This window comes from Chaetodon auriga, chromosome 2 (assembly GCF_051107435.1).
Source record: "Chaetodon auriga isolate fChaAug3 chromosome 2, fChaAug3.hap1, whole genome shotgun sequence".
NCBI lineage: Eukaryota > Metazoa > Chordata > Actinopteri > Chaetodontiformes > Chaetodontidae > Chaetodon > Chaetodon auriga.
In genome coordinates this window covers 19,888,850-19,904,799 of record NC_135075.1, presented here as the reverse complement: position 1 = coordinate 19,904,799, position 15,950 = coordinate 19,888,850, and positions in this window count along the sequence as shown.

Sequence of the window (15,950 nt, the reverse complement as noted above, 5' to 3'; positions counted from 1 at the left end):
GGTCTGCCTCTGCAGTTGTCAAAGGGAGGCACAGTAACGAAACAAAATATGCTTTGTCTGTCTGAGCATCTCTTTCAGCTCTTTTGCTTGGTGTTTGTTAACAGTTGAAACACTGATGAAACATTTTAATTTTAAGTTGCTTTTGGCTTATCCATACACACCAAGGTGACATCTACATGTGTTTACAGCTTTACTTTGTGACAGTGTTTGCATGGCTCGTCCCTTCAGAAGGTCACATGGGGCACCTTGTTAGTTTGTCTCTTTTTCAAGCTACAATTGCAGTGACACAACCCTCAAGGAACAGATTTGAATGTGGGTTGTGAATGCATTATATATACGGCAGGGGTACTTGGTGTCAAGGCTTTCACCTCGTCACCCCCAGAAAAGAATAAACCAAGCTCAACACAACAGAGACTGGGGAGTGACGATGGTAACATTAACACCCCAGGAAACTAGGCCTCAATATGCTTCAAACCAATGAAATTTTGGCTCAACCACAAACATCAAGGTCCCTCCTTCACAGTTTTCTTTTGTCTCACTGCATGTGTGGTCTTTGTGCACCTAGTAGTATACAGTATCAGTCTTTGGTCTCTTTTTCTACCTAGAACATTTCAGGCTATATATAGGCTATAATATTGTATAGAAATGAGTATTTATAGTTTAGTGAATATCTAAGACAAAACTGTCAGAAGGGCATGACTGAGAAGAAAGGGTGCAATCAGAATGGATTTATCAATACACAGCGCAGTTAAGCTGCTGATATTTCAGAGCCATGGTCACTGTTATAGATACTAATGTTGAAACTTCTTGGTCACATAAAGGATCAATGAGTCAGACAGACTAGAACAGGGATTCTCAAACATATTACTCAAATGTCACATCAGATTTTTATTCAAGGTATTAATTAACCTCAATACAACAGTTGGCCAATGGGAACAAATATACAAGCTTTGTGATTCTCTGTGACTACTCGTAGAATGGGTGAACAATGAATTACTTTTTGGGTCAGTACCAGGGATCGGTAAACTCATTGACCATCACTCTCAGGACAGACTGGACATCTTCCACTGGTGAGCAATGTTAGATGCATGTATTTTCTGAATGGATGGGAATGTGGTGGGTTGGAAGTGACCTGCGGGGCCACCAGTTGACAATATGGGCTGGGTCCTAATTGACTTGCAGGGTTTCTTTGAGAAACCCTGGACTAGACTAACATATTCAACATCTCTACCTCGCACTCTCTCCGCTCCACTAGGGGATGCATTTGCTAACAAGAAGGGTGGCATCCTTCCTCATCTTCCCTCAAATCGCGTACCGGGGATTGGGGAGTGACATTAATAACTTTTCCACTAGACAACAAAAGGCTTCACAATGCTTAAACGTGGTGCTCGTCATATAGTCTAACAGGATCTGAAACTACTTCTCCAACTGCAAAATTGCAACAGGCTGTGTCTGACAATTTTTTAACATTTCTGTAACAGACAGTCCAATCAAGCCCACTTTACGCAGCAACTGGTTGGGTGTGCGGAGGTGTGAAAGTAGGTCGAACTTGAACTTCTCTGCCAAGCTACACTTCACACAACCGCTTTCATCACTTTCTGTGCGGACAACTCATGAATGCCTTCGAGAAGACGTCCAAAAGTGTTATCCCCATTTTTAGGATTTATTATGGCAACACTACAAAGGCATGCACAAGACAGAATGCTTGGATGAGACAGTGGGAAGACACCAGTAGGAGATGAAGATGAAATAGAACTTTGCGATTCACTGGAGTACCTGGAGGGGATTGCAAGATGATCACTGTTCCGAAGGCCTATTGCTATGAAAATACACACTCTCCCATTTTTCCCCATCTATATTCCGTGTAGACCCAGCCCTACTTTGCCTCTGATTGGCTCTGACCCAGACTTTTTTTTTCTAACCCTAACCATCAGAACACTGGGCCGTCAGAGCAACACCCGTTTGTTCTTGGGATTACGGGCTGTTGGACAAATGGGCTTTCAGTCCAATGGGATATTTTTCAGAATAATGGGTTGTCGGAACAATGGGCACTACCCAACAGATGTTGGGCTGTGGGTGGGGTTGCTGTAACAATGTAGCAGCTGAAGTAGCAGTACCATCAGGTGATTGCAACAGTTAGCTCTTGAGTTTTCAGGCGATGCACAGCAAATCAAAAGGCTCAAAAGAGCAGAGAAATGACAGCTTAAATACGTGTTCTATTGCAGGTTGCATTGGATACGCAATGCGGCAAGTATTGTGTGTCGCGTGAGAATAGCAGCGGATTCTCGTTGTTTTCCTGACCTTGCTCACAAGCTTTGTGCCATATTAGTCAGCCTAATTATATGGTTCAGACTATCGTGTAAATGCAGGATATGTATAGAGTTTATAATTGGCTTCTTGGCTCTGACATCATCGATCCTTGCAAGCTACAAGCTCAGCAAAGCAAAGATTGTGGAGTGATGATAATAACATCCCTCCAAAAACCACCTTAGACACAGAGCCCAGCAGCAGATATTATGTGAAACCTTCTATGTGTGTGCTTGTGGAAAAGCCGTTGCAGCCATTTCCCTGAATAACACTTCAGTCCACATATCCAGTGCTGCTAAATTGTGTGCATTGGTCAGGGATGAGCCAGCATATGGCTGTTCTCCTGCTGGGAACATCAGAAAATGAGGGAAGGATACTTCTTGTAATCTAAGATGAAAGTACAAGTACAAGGTATCAGGTTTAGCTGGAGTACAGATACAAATACAGTCTATTACTGAAATTTTAATCTGTTTAGTGCCATAATATAGGGTAGTATATCGGCTCAGATCCATGTCTCTGATGTGTCTCAGACATTTATATGTAAGCATCTCTTTGTTTCAAGAGTTAAGAATTCACAAGTACTGAAAAACACCACTGCAAGTTATTGCATGGTGTGTCTGTATGTTTCTTCTTGTGCATGTGAGAGTGCAACAGAAAAATTTAGCAAGAGAGGCGATGATTTTATACCTGGTCAGACACATCCACAGTCGCACCATAATGATGATGACTGTGTGTTTTTGAGCATGTGCGAGTCTGAGTGCATGCAAGCATGTGATTCAGCGTGTCCTTGTGAGTATGCATATACGTACATACATAAGTCTGTGTCTGCTCATCTGAGCATGCAGCGGTAGTGAAAGTGTTAGTTGTGGTGATGACACAGACATGAGCAGAGCAGCTCTGACAGCTCCAGTCTAGCAGAGATAGTAGCAGCTCTGAAGTCAGCTCCAGGGCCCCAACAACACACACACTGTGGAAATAGTAATCGGTTTTCCCCTCCCTGCCAGCTTGGCCAAGGCTCCCAGTAGCATGCACACTCTCCAACCGCATCACAATCATTGGAAGCTGACATGCGCAGCACGATGGGGCAACAAAAGAGAGAAAACACTCTTCTCATAGCTGCAAGGCAGTGTTTTTCCACAGTTGTTTCATGTGAAAGATGCAATGAGATTATGCAATTGACTTTGCAATAGGAAACAGCATATAATATGGAATGGGTGGTTTTCGGGGGAAACCTCAGCCATCTTATAAAAACAATAATAGTAATGATAATAATAACCTCAACCAATTTTTTAGTTTAGTTTAGTTGATTTTGAGATTTTTTTTAAATTGCTAAAAATCAGTACTTAAATCCTATTTAAGTATGTCATTATCAAGTTGTTCAGTGCACACACCTAAACAAACCTTGACCAAGTCATGCCATAATTATTATTATAGTAATAATAATTATTATTATTTGTAAAGGTTTTGGAAGGCACAGATACATGATGTCATCCAGCTGTTAGGGGCCTCAGATGAGAAAATGCTTCTGGAGTACGTGCAACATATTTTTTTTCAGATGTCTGCAGCAGCTAATACACAGAACCTACATTTTTGAAGGCTGTCTAGTGTACACTGCCAGACCTTTGCTTCAACTAGGATCCCTTTTCCTCCAGCTGACCAAAGCTGAATCAGAATATTAGTGAGCCTTCATGACTTTTCCTCTGTTCACCTTTACAACGCACTACTGATAGCATATCTGCTCCCAGCAGACTGACAGACAGACAGGCACTGAGAGAAGCAAATGCCCTTATCACTGCCTGCCATATGATGGGATTAGCTTGAGTGTTGTCTAACAAAGCATTAATGAGCAGTTTTAATTGCCTGCACGGCATACCCTGCCAAACCCTGCCTGAACCACACACACACACACACACACACACACACACACACACGCTACAACACAGGGTTGTGACGCATATTTGTCCCATCTGAAATGGCGTCCAAGTGATACAGAATGTATTCATCACTGGAGTACAAACAGACCATTATTGCTGTCAGTCCGATACATTGGTGTACAATGTGACAGAGAAAATGGGTTTGAAGACAACTTTAACCTCCATTTACTCCCTCACACAGTGCAAAATAATTGAAATCAATAGATGTTTTTGATTATCTTGTGGTGCCGTGTACTGCAGCCACACTGCAGCCACAGGACTTCAGCACTAACCTGAAAACCCCTCTGATTACAGCAGGGCAGAGGGCAACTTCTTCGAATTGATTCCACCAAAATACTACAGAAAAATACAGGTTTATAGAGATATCTAATATCTTGTCTGATGGGTGACATGAACCTTCGTCAGTTTGTGATGAGGAGGCCTATTGCACACACTGGATCAGTAATATGTAATAAACACAAGTGGCAACTTGCTCTATCTCTGCCTATCATCTTACGTATAAAAGGCCATTTCTTGAGGTTACATTGACTGAATGACAGATTACTCCACAATGAAACACTGCATTTCTGTTTTTTTATATTTGGCAAACTGCTTTCTTTGCGATTTGCATTGCCTGGCCAACAACATTAATAATAATAATAATAATAATAATAATAATAATAATAATAATAATAATAATAATAATAATTACATGTTTTCCTTTGCATAGACCACAAAATTGCAACATTTATTGCTATAAACATCATACTCAGGACCACATTCTTCATTAATTGCAGCCTAAACGGACTAAACGCATGTTAGCGACACTGGCTGTGCTTTGAGCTAAATGCTAACATCAGCATGCTAACATACTCACAATGGCAGTGCTTATATGCTGAGGTTTAGTAGGTATAATGCTTATATCATGAAAGAGGTTATGCATTTCCATCCAAGCTCTGTTGTCATGTTTCAACATGGAGATCACAGAACTTAAATTTGCACACTCTGTAGTTAAAAAAGAGCAACCTAGCCTTTTCCTGCAGTTACATAACTTTATCATGACAGTTATGTCGACTTGTCAAACAGTTCAGAAGACAAGGTTTGAGGATGTGGAACCGGTCACCACGATAGCTACATCCCAGAATGGTCAGCAGCCGTTGCACTCCACCAATCATGCTAATAATTAAACAGATGGTGGCAAACTATGCTGCTGGTCTTACTGCACAGTACAAGAAGAAGCAGCATGTCTCTGTGAAAGTACAGGCCACGCGTTGATCCAGGAAAAGGCCAAAAGTATCCCAAACTGCACCGTCAACACAAGGTTTTAGGATATAAGGTGACGAAAAGTGTCTTGAGGCAGCACTTTTACAATCCAGGATCTGACTGACCTTCTACCAAACAGCTTATAAGAGATAGGGAGCAGAAAAAACACCAACAAAATGTTGTCATGAATGCCCACATAAAGCAATACCAGGATGCCAGTTTCAGCTCAAACTGCAAAATCCATTAACATAGTAATAATTTTGCTCCAGCAGCAGTGTGAGGCTTGAACCAAATGGTGTTCTTCAGACCCTCTCTGTGTTATAGTGATGAATGGAGACAGAGGAGGCCTGTGTGACAAAACAGGGAGCGTGACTTCCAGCTGGAGACAGCTCCTTTCTCCTGGCACAAAAGAGTAAAGAGCCCCAAACAGAGCTCGACACTCATTCTCTTTGCTCTCTTCCTCTCCTCACTTAGTCTTAGCTGCCCCTTCCCCTCTTCCTCTCTTCTGTTCTCTTCTGTTCTCTTCTGTTCTTTTCTCTTCTCTTCTCTTCTCTTCTCTTCTCTAAGGTAGAGTGAGTGATTGCCATGCCAGAGCCTCAACCAATGAACCCATCCTTTCCCTTCCAGTCTCTGGGGCCTTTTGCCACGCCACATTTATCACCAAATGTACCAGGAGCGTCAGCAGTGCGGTGCATCTCAAAGCTCAGAGGCGGCCTCCTTGCCTTGTGGCATCTTCTTCTACGCTGAAGAGGAGAAAACAAATGGTACAAGACTAAGTATAATATCAAAGAGACACATATTCCACCCGTGAAAGCAGTATGGTAGAGTGAGAAAAAAAATGGAAAGTTGGACATGTTTTATGGCACAGTGACAGTGCTCAGTGTCCCTTGGGTCTTGAAAAACAACGTTTTTGAGCCAAAGCTGTGACACCCTGCGCTAAAACCTCATGATGAGCAGAAATAGGAGGCTTTCACTGAGTTTGAAAACCTTATCTGATCGTTGAAGAAGCTTTAATTAGTGTTCCCTTCGCTGTCAAGAACCATCGCCTCATCAACCCAGCGCTCTCCAACTCAGCCGGGTTGTTAACGGGCTTGTGTCTCTCAAGAAACATCATGTACTTGACACCGTTTTCCGAAGAGCACTACCCACACAACCGACAAAGAGCATAAAACTGCATCATACGTATGCCTGTTCATGGTGGAAGAGAAAACCAAAAAGGAGAGAAATGAACAGTTCAGTACCATGAATGTGAGAGCTGCTTGTCTGAGATTCAGCCACAGTCGTCGCTGTGGGAACACTGTGAAATCGACCATCACAAGTGATTCACATGTGTTTGCTTTCATGAAAGGTTACAGCACCACCTCAGAGCAAGATACAAGGGCTGGAGCACACCGTGTTATTTACTTGATGTGACACACATGTAGAGCTGTGACAGGGTAGAAATGTCTGTGTCTTTGAAGTTTCACAGAGCTTCATTCTGGTAGTTACTGCACAAATAGCTTGAATCAGTTTAAGTGGAAACAACTTTTCAACTTTTTCCCATCTCGAGTTTCCAAGTGGTATTATTGTCAGCGCCGGTGACGCAAAGACAACCAGATCACTTCCTGTTTTCCTCAGAGCCCAGAAACTACCAACTGCACAGGACACACAGAAGAACGATGCATGTTCATGGAAGAGGTAAAGTGATGGACTTTTTATTTAGAAATAACAGTTTGTGTATTGCTTTTGTGCTGCCGTCAGGGTGGAGGGTGGAGGGGGGAGCAGATAGAGGTGCTCTGATATGTGTTGAGAAAAGCAAACTGGTTTGGTACCTTGTTTTGTGTTTTTACAAAATGAAGGAAACTGCGCAACAAAGATGATGATAAGATATTTTCTGTCTGTTGATTTTCATATGATCAATGCTGTCAGCCTGATTTTGTGCTGTAAACTGGGCCTTCATTTTCCTTCATTTCATTCGCTTTGTGCCCAGTGGCAGTTACATAAAGGCAAGGAACCAATCTAAACTCTGATGGCATCATTATTTTATTGCCATTGCATTGTACAATCAACATGTACTTCATACCTTTAATTTAAAGCAAAAAAACCTGTCCATTGCCAGTTTAAGAATAAAATCATAAATAAAATAATAGTTCACATTGAGCTTATATTAGGACACAAAAGAACACTTTAACTAAATTTCCAAATCTAAAAAAAAAAATCACATTAAGGACATTGCACACAGCACTGTCTCTGACCACTGCTGTAACTTTCCAAAACTGACAGTCCCACATTCACACCTATAACTTTGTTACCAAACTATTTGTGGCACTTTTTGTATGTGCGACCGATTGCAACACTATGAATGCTTTCCAGGGGGAGACTGTCTCAGAATGTGTGCTGTTATCCTCGTGTCTAAAGATACCTCTCTGTGACAACCGGCTTTTTCACTCTGCCTTCCAGCGTCGCCATTCAGAAAAACTATAAACACTTTTGATCTCCGACGCGATTGGACAACACATGTTACGACCTAGTTCTGTTCATGCATACGCCAACCCTATGAGTCTACAACCATCCTGTCTCCTCTATGAAGCTGCACTACTGTGCTAACAAGCTCACAGTGACAGCGCAAACATGCTGATGTTTAGTAGGTAAAAGTTTTCATCATGTTCATCCTCTTAGTTTAGTGTGTTAGCATGCGAATATTTGCTATTTAGCGTTAGACACAAAGCAGGCTACACCTGATGGCATAAGTTCTGCAGGTGTTGGACACATTTAAATTGTGACCTGGTGGTGGCTCTATGTGAAATCACAAATTGGTCACACAAGTTATTAGAATTCAATTCAATCTTTTCCACTGAAACTGAGACTCCTAAATATATGGTCCTCCCTTCAGCCCTTTAAATGTCTCAGCCTGTATACAAAACCCATATTGGGGATAAAATAGTGATGCAAAAAAAAAAATCATACTTCAATAAATGTCCTCTGTGGTGCAGCGATTCATTGCTCAACGGCACAACATCCAACCAAGGATGCATCATATGTCAGCACACCCTCTCTCTCTCTCTCTCTCTCTCTCTCTCTCTCTCTCTCTCTCTCTCTCTCTCTCTCTCTCTCCCTCCCTAATGCTGTTTATGCAGAGAGGAAGAAATCTGATGTCATGCCTGCCTGCCCTTGGCTGTCAAGCCCTCTGACACACACAAACACACATACATACACAGACAAACGTTATTTACAGTATAATTACTTCCATGACAGTTCAGACGCAAGGCCATCAGTCAGTATTATCAAACCGCTGAGGCGTGTAACAGTCTATATATAATACAGAAGGAAAAATCTGAGCGCTATTACAGACCCACACACGTACCAGCGACGACATACCCACGTATACCCACTTATACACAGAATTATTTCTACAGTCGCTTCAGAAAGAAATGTTGAGTGGTGCTTTTTTTTTCTTATAAATGAACCTGTTCTGAGACTCCAAAAATTCTGAAATCATAAAGTGACTTTCAATAACACAAACAACCCCTTGGAAGCAAGAACAGATTTTTGCTCATCATAACCATTACCATTCAAGTTAAGGCTAGCATGCAGAATTTGGCAGGAAATAGCAAGCAAGGGATATTTATTTGGCTTTCTAAAGGCTACGGTTCCTATGCAAATCCAGCGTAGATGACTGAGTGATTGCACAGACTCTCTCCCATCCTGCTGCTCTCTCTCTCCCATTCCAACCTGAGCCACCGGAGCAGAACATGCACTTGTCTTTGCTTCATGCCTCAATTTTAACGTTGCCGAGGGGCATGCTGAGAAAAATCAGATGTAATTAGGCGGATGTTTGAGAGGCAGTTGGATATTAACATGGGTTTCACCCCTCAACATGGTGTTGAATGCCAGGCGCACATCTCCTGTAGTCACTTTATGTTTGCAGACAGATGTTCTTTAAGGCCCCCCCCTGCCCCATCATGAAACTGTGGGACGAAAGCACTAATTGTGCACTTGTATGATGGAGATAATGTGGCTTGAAAAGAAGTCAGAGTACAGCTTTTGTCCTGCTGTTTATTGCTTTGGGAGAAGCTTGATCATAACACCATGGAGGGCAGAGAACTACAAATTCATGAGCTGCATGTCCAACCTCGTCTCCCACAAATGATGCTATTATTGCTGCCTCAATTATGTTCACTGACAACATTTTCCCAGTCAAGGAGGTGCAAGGTCATTGTAGCGAACAAAAATATGGTGCAGACATTCAAGTCCCCTGAGGATGAATTGTACAAATGTTGTCCTGCTGGTAGGGGCGTCAGATCAGAAAATATTTCTCTGTGTTTGTTCTACAGGGCATGAACAAACAACAGATTTTCTCCTTTATTCTGCAGGACTTGTAGAAAAAACATCATGCTGTAGTTCATGCATGCTAAGGGAATTTAGGAAACATTATGTTCTTGAAATATGTTGTGCTCTTAAAATATATTTCTTTTTGAAAACTGGTCATAAACAAATGTCATTTTGCTTAACCCCAGTCTGTCTGAAGGAAGAGAGGCCACATGCAGCAATCAAAAGCAAATAATGAACGTAAATCCTTAAAACCTTAACTTTAATTACAAGCAATGAATGTAATCTTTAAATTATGGGAAATTTCTTTGTTTGTATGTTTGTTATTACTACCTTTGCAGACATGGTTGATGACAACAATAATGTGTGCCAAGTGATCAAGAGAAAAAAAATGAATCAAAGTTATTTATAGATATATAACTCATCAAGACTTTTGACTTGGTTAAAATATTTTTTATTACTTTATTACTTGTGTTACTTCAACATAAGCTTGCAGAGCCTCAGCTGAGTGCTGTGGGTACTGGTGGGAGTACAACTGAGAAGAACACAAGGCTGACATACAGAAAAACCCTGAATAGGACATGCTTCGAAGAAAAATGGCAGAGACAGATTACAGATTAAGCGTGCCACATCCAGCTCTCTAACTCTCCTCTCTGTCTCCTTTCTCATGGTAAATGCTTTCCTTTTCTCTGTTTGGAGAAAGTAGTGGGAAACAGTGAGTCAGGCTGGAGTGCTGAGAGCTGGACTGGACTGTTAATGCTGCCCGATGAATTAAGAGTCGGTTCTGCTGGTTTACCATTTGAATGACTGGGAGGCTTGGGAAGGTAGCGGGCTCTGGACACAAAGAGATGCTTCACAGGCCGAATGCACTTTGCTTCACATCTACATGTCTAAATATTTGCTTCTAGGGACACAGCATGTTGTGTATAAGTGGAAAGACATTACACTGTACAGCAATACACGCACAAAAACGTTTGTTGTTACGTCTAATTTGGACTTTCAAGTGGCTTAATCATCAGCATTGTAATTTTAACAAAAACAATTCAATCAGACTTAGTGTACTAATGTAGGCAAACTTGCATTTTTGTCTACTTCCAGCAATATTTTAGCAGACAATTGCTTACAAATTTTACAAAACACTATTATGGACCCAGGTGAAAAACCACAACATTTTACTCATCTGTGTTACTATAAATGCATTAATGCAAGAGACTTTCCCCTGAGGTTGTTTTCTCAATCAGCATTTGCTTCCACGCTTTTGCCTAATTATGTATGCTTCTATCAGAGCCCAGTTGCATGGCAAGAGTCTAGTTCAGAAGGTGCAGCTGTCCATCATGTTTCTGCCACTTCCACAGTGTTTCCATAATTTCCTCTGAGACGTGAGACGAGTGGTGGTGCTTCACATAGCTTGACGTGGTTTTATAGTCCCCCAGTGATCAGCCTCTAGCTGGCAGGTTACTGCTCCGCTTGTTGTGCACAGTGCATCAGATCAATCAGGGCAAAGCCTGTGTGAAATGGAACAGGTCATCCTCTATAATACGTGCAGGCAGAAACCTCTGGCCCGCTTTGCCCTGGCACTCCTCATGTCAGGAACTCTCTGGACACCAGATTCGGGTATGTTGGTAGCTAACAACCAGGTGGGATTCATGGGACTGTCATGACTGATGTGAGTGGGTACATGCAAGTTTCAACTGACGTATGGAGCTCATTAAACAGTCAGTCTGTGCTCATAGAACTAGACGTACAATGTGTAACCACTTATTCTTCTTTGTAGCGATTTTTTCACAGAGTGACTCTGATTGTGGGTTGTTGGGAGTACGACGGTTGTGTGATGGAAGAGTGAACAAGTCAAAGCAGGTGAGCACTTTATTCCCGCCAGGCGCCTTCACAAGCCTTGTCATCAGTGAGGCGAGCCCATCAACCAAGGCCTGATTACAAAGAGAGTGCTTTACTGCAGCCTTACAGGAAACCCACTGAGGATGTTATTTATAGAACATAAACGTTCAAGTCATATTTCAGAGTAACTTTTCAAATCCAAAAGGCAGTTTGTGATTGTGATTACTGTGACGCGTCTCCGAAATTAATCAAAGAGGCCATATATACTCAACATGGTATCTGTGTGCTTTGTGAGTACAAAGTCTAATGACTTCCAAGATTTTTTACACCTCTAACAGGAAAATTGCTGTACCACTACTGTAGCAAAAGACTACACTATTCAAATTATATCAAATATCCAGATATTTTCTGTGCATATTGGCAAACAAACCAGCTGGTAACTGGAGACTCTGTATACCATTCCACTGTTTCACCTTATTCAATTAGACTATCAAATGATTTAGAGTCTGTTGTGTTTGTGTTTTAAGATGCACGACTTCAGTTGATGGGATTGTGTTTATATGCAGATAATACAGATCCTGGCAACACAAGTACTGCGACTAGCTTATCAGGCATGAGGGTATTTAACATTAGGACGGTTTAAAACAGAACAAAAAAGTAGATATGTTGACTAAAATAATCCACAATAAAGTTTAATGATCCCTCCCTGATGCTTAAGACATTATAAGAAATGTTTCAAACACAAATCACAAAAACAAAAGGCGTTAAGGATCTGCGTGATCCAAATAGCGTGGAGCTGGATGCATCTGCTAATGGCACAATTAATCATACAGGCCACCGCATGTGTCACATACTAGATCAACACATTCTTTTCATCTCCACATGGCACGAAATTCCCCTCTCCCACCGACCTCGCTTCCTTTTCTGCAGCAGGAATATCTCCAGGCAGCCTTGCAAGACAATGGTGCACAATTACCCAGAGCAAAAGGCACTGTGGCACTGACAAATGTAGTTTTTACTGAGCAGGAGACATTATGTTCTCACATCAGAGTTAAATACCTCCTATTTATCTCAGCCAAGGCAAGGGAGAGAAAAGAGCAAAAGAGAAAAGGAAGGCAGGGAGAAAAAAGTCAGAGTGATCAAGACAGACAGAGTGAGGGGGGAGTAAGCCGTGAGCTGTGGAGACATTGCGAGACGTTCCATGACAACCAAGCTGGAGGATTCTGAACCATTTCGTCCTATGTTCCTGTTAGGGATATCACATGCCAAGTGAGGAACAGCACAGCGAGAAGGTGCAGCTGCGTAATGACCTCTAGCTTATTTCTCACTCAGAGATGAATGGCACAGGCTATTTTGTGAATTGCAACAAGACGTAATTCAGAAACACTGACAGACATTTTCCTTTTATACGAGTCACAGTCAAGACTTGGATCAAGGCTGAGAAGTTTCACCTTCTGCCTCACTGCAGAAGTTATGTTGTTGTGTATATATTGTAGCTACTGAGAGGAGAAACATTTTGCCTTTGATGCGGTTGTAGTCATGAAGACTTCTGATAACAGGTAATGCGTGTCAAGGAAGAAGCTCTTCATCATCAAGCTAACAAGATAGTGCCAATAAAGCAGTGAGCTCAGTACAAATAGCAATATACACTGAATATTCATATGAAAACTACACATATTTCTAATAAAGGAGTTCATGAAAACTGGTCAAACGTAAAGAAATACCTAAATAAGGGGAAGCAATATGCATACATAAGTACCCACACTGCTCTGCAAGCAAAATAATGAAAGCAATAAAAATAACTAGAAATCCCAAAGGCATTTTTGCAATCTATAACCCTCACCCCCTCTGCCACGGGAATATTTATACCCACAAACACTAATTTGTGCTCATGCAAGCTCTTTTACATGCACAAAAAAGACAGAATAAAGGAAAGAAAATTATTTGTATTTAGTGTATCTGACATTTGCATTTTCGGACTGATTGGCCAAATATTGATAAGGCCTTCATCATAATTATTTTTCTTTTGTTTCTACATCTGCAGTTTTTTATCCATAGAAATGCAGTGTCAGCATTTGCAAAGTCATTGAGGAAAAATATGAGACATCATTTTTCTTCTAATAGGAAACAATGCATTTTCTAAGAGAAGTCAGCTGCCTGGAGGAAACACAACCGTGTATCACATTTGTCCCAAGGCCCTGAGGAACATAGAAATCATATTAACCTTAACACCATTATAAAAGAAAAATATTGGAGTTTTTACTCTACATTTAATATAAAACATGACATGACAAATAATGCCTTTCTCCATTCATTGAATTGATTTGTTTTAGTTTCATTATTCTTACAACCAAAATTCAGACAGATAGGATGATTGATGTGTTTTCCAGGTTCTCCCTCCATACCTCCCATCTTCATGAGGATTTCTTCCTCATGCACCAGTTTTCTAACAGCGATCCTCCTGCCGTTGCCCTTGACCGCAGTGCTGGCTTTTGAACAGGATTTAGACCCCAGGCGCTGGACTGTAGCAGCCTACTGTTCTTAAATAGTGAGGATGGGTCAAATGCAGAGGACAAATTTCCCCACAGGGATTAGTAAAGTACAGTTTAAGCGAAGCCCTGGAACAATACCTCTTTGTCACAGCTCACCTCGTTTACTTTGGGGTTCAGGAAAAAGCAACCTCAACGCAATTTTGAAATGTTGTTATATGTTGACATGATGTTTGTTGGGGTGACGCTGCTGCCTTCTCATTACTACCTACTGACTCATGAATCAAGGTGTTTGTGTTGACTGTGACCATTAGTTTGGAAAGGGGTCATTTTAGGGGTCAGGGTTATTTTTTTTTCTCAAATAGCCTCCTTAGGCCCTGCCTTACTGGTTAGGTGAATTATAGCTTCTTCTTCTGTCACATAGATTCTTAAGCACAAGATCAGCCCCTTCAAATAAAAGGCTAAATGGTGATGCACGTGAACTGGCTGCAGTCATGTTACTTACAACAATGAAATGTCTAGGATCTTGTGAAACACTGAAAAGGTGGCTGGTTATTAAACTTCAGTGTGCTGAAAACACATAAACAACCTGAACACCAGCCTGAAATATCGCTACATGGTTCCTCGGCTCACTAGTTTGATACATTATATTTATAATGATATTTGATTCCAAGAAAACCAGATGCATCTTCCTAACAGGTGACATCAAATTGAATGTCACACTTAGGCGTGACGGGATTTCTGGAGCAACCAATTTCACAGTGTAGCCTGGACTGCCTGTCTCTTTGGTCTATCGTTTGTGAAGGTTATTCAAATAAGACAGAAATGCATCATAGACATGGCTTCTCTTTGTGTGTTTGGTCAATCTCAGGCAATCGGGGGCGCTTTCTCTTTGTCTTCCTTGCATTGGTGAAGCCCAGCTGTGATTGTGTAAGTCTGGCCGTAGTAAATTAGTGAGGGTCATTGCAGGTTCAAGGTCAGTGAGAGCTCAGAGTGAGGTCGAATGGAAGAGGTTCAGCTCCATCTCCGCCTCACCCAGCCCCCACTGCAGGAGCAGCCACTGTGATTGCAGGTAATTACCTCTGTAATGTGTGATGTTTCAGGGGGGTTTACTGTGTTTGTGTGTCTTTGGCCCCTGGCTTATTTCTCACCAATTTTCTCAGTACTTGCTGTTAAGCTTTTGCTTACAAGATTGACTGGACTAAAAAATGCAGACCAGCAGACAAAGTGAGATTAAAAAAAGAAAACAGTTTATTGACAAAATACTCAAACTTAAGGTGAACTCCTGGGGAGCTGGAAAAAACTGGGAGTAGAGGCAAAGAGGCATAACTGAGGCTGGACGTGGTTGGCAGGCACTCAGAAGAAAAATAACACAGGGAAAGTCCAAAAGCCAATGAGGCAAACAAAACAGATATCCAACAGAAGCACAGTCCAGGGAAACAATCACAGATTACCAGAAAAATACTTACAAGGGGATACGCTTGACACAGGAGGAATCAGAACAAATTGGCAACCGGTGTTGAAGAAAGCCAGGCTGGTCTGATGAGCCTGATGCGAAGCAGGTGCGCAGGTGATTCAGCAGGACACAGCAGAGAGCGGAGGAGACCACGCCCAGCCTCAGACAGACAAGGGAACAGACAGACAGACAAATAACACAGAAAGGGGAAAAGGAAAACGCTAGGGACAGACAGGGGAGCACATCCTGCCCCTGTTTCTCTTTTTGTTTTTTCCTCTTTTATTGTCAAAGTATTTCTTTATTTATATTATTTTCCAGTCAGTTAAATACTTACCATTTCCCGTCATTTTGCTGCAATCTGAATACAATCACCATATA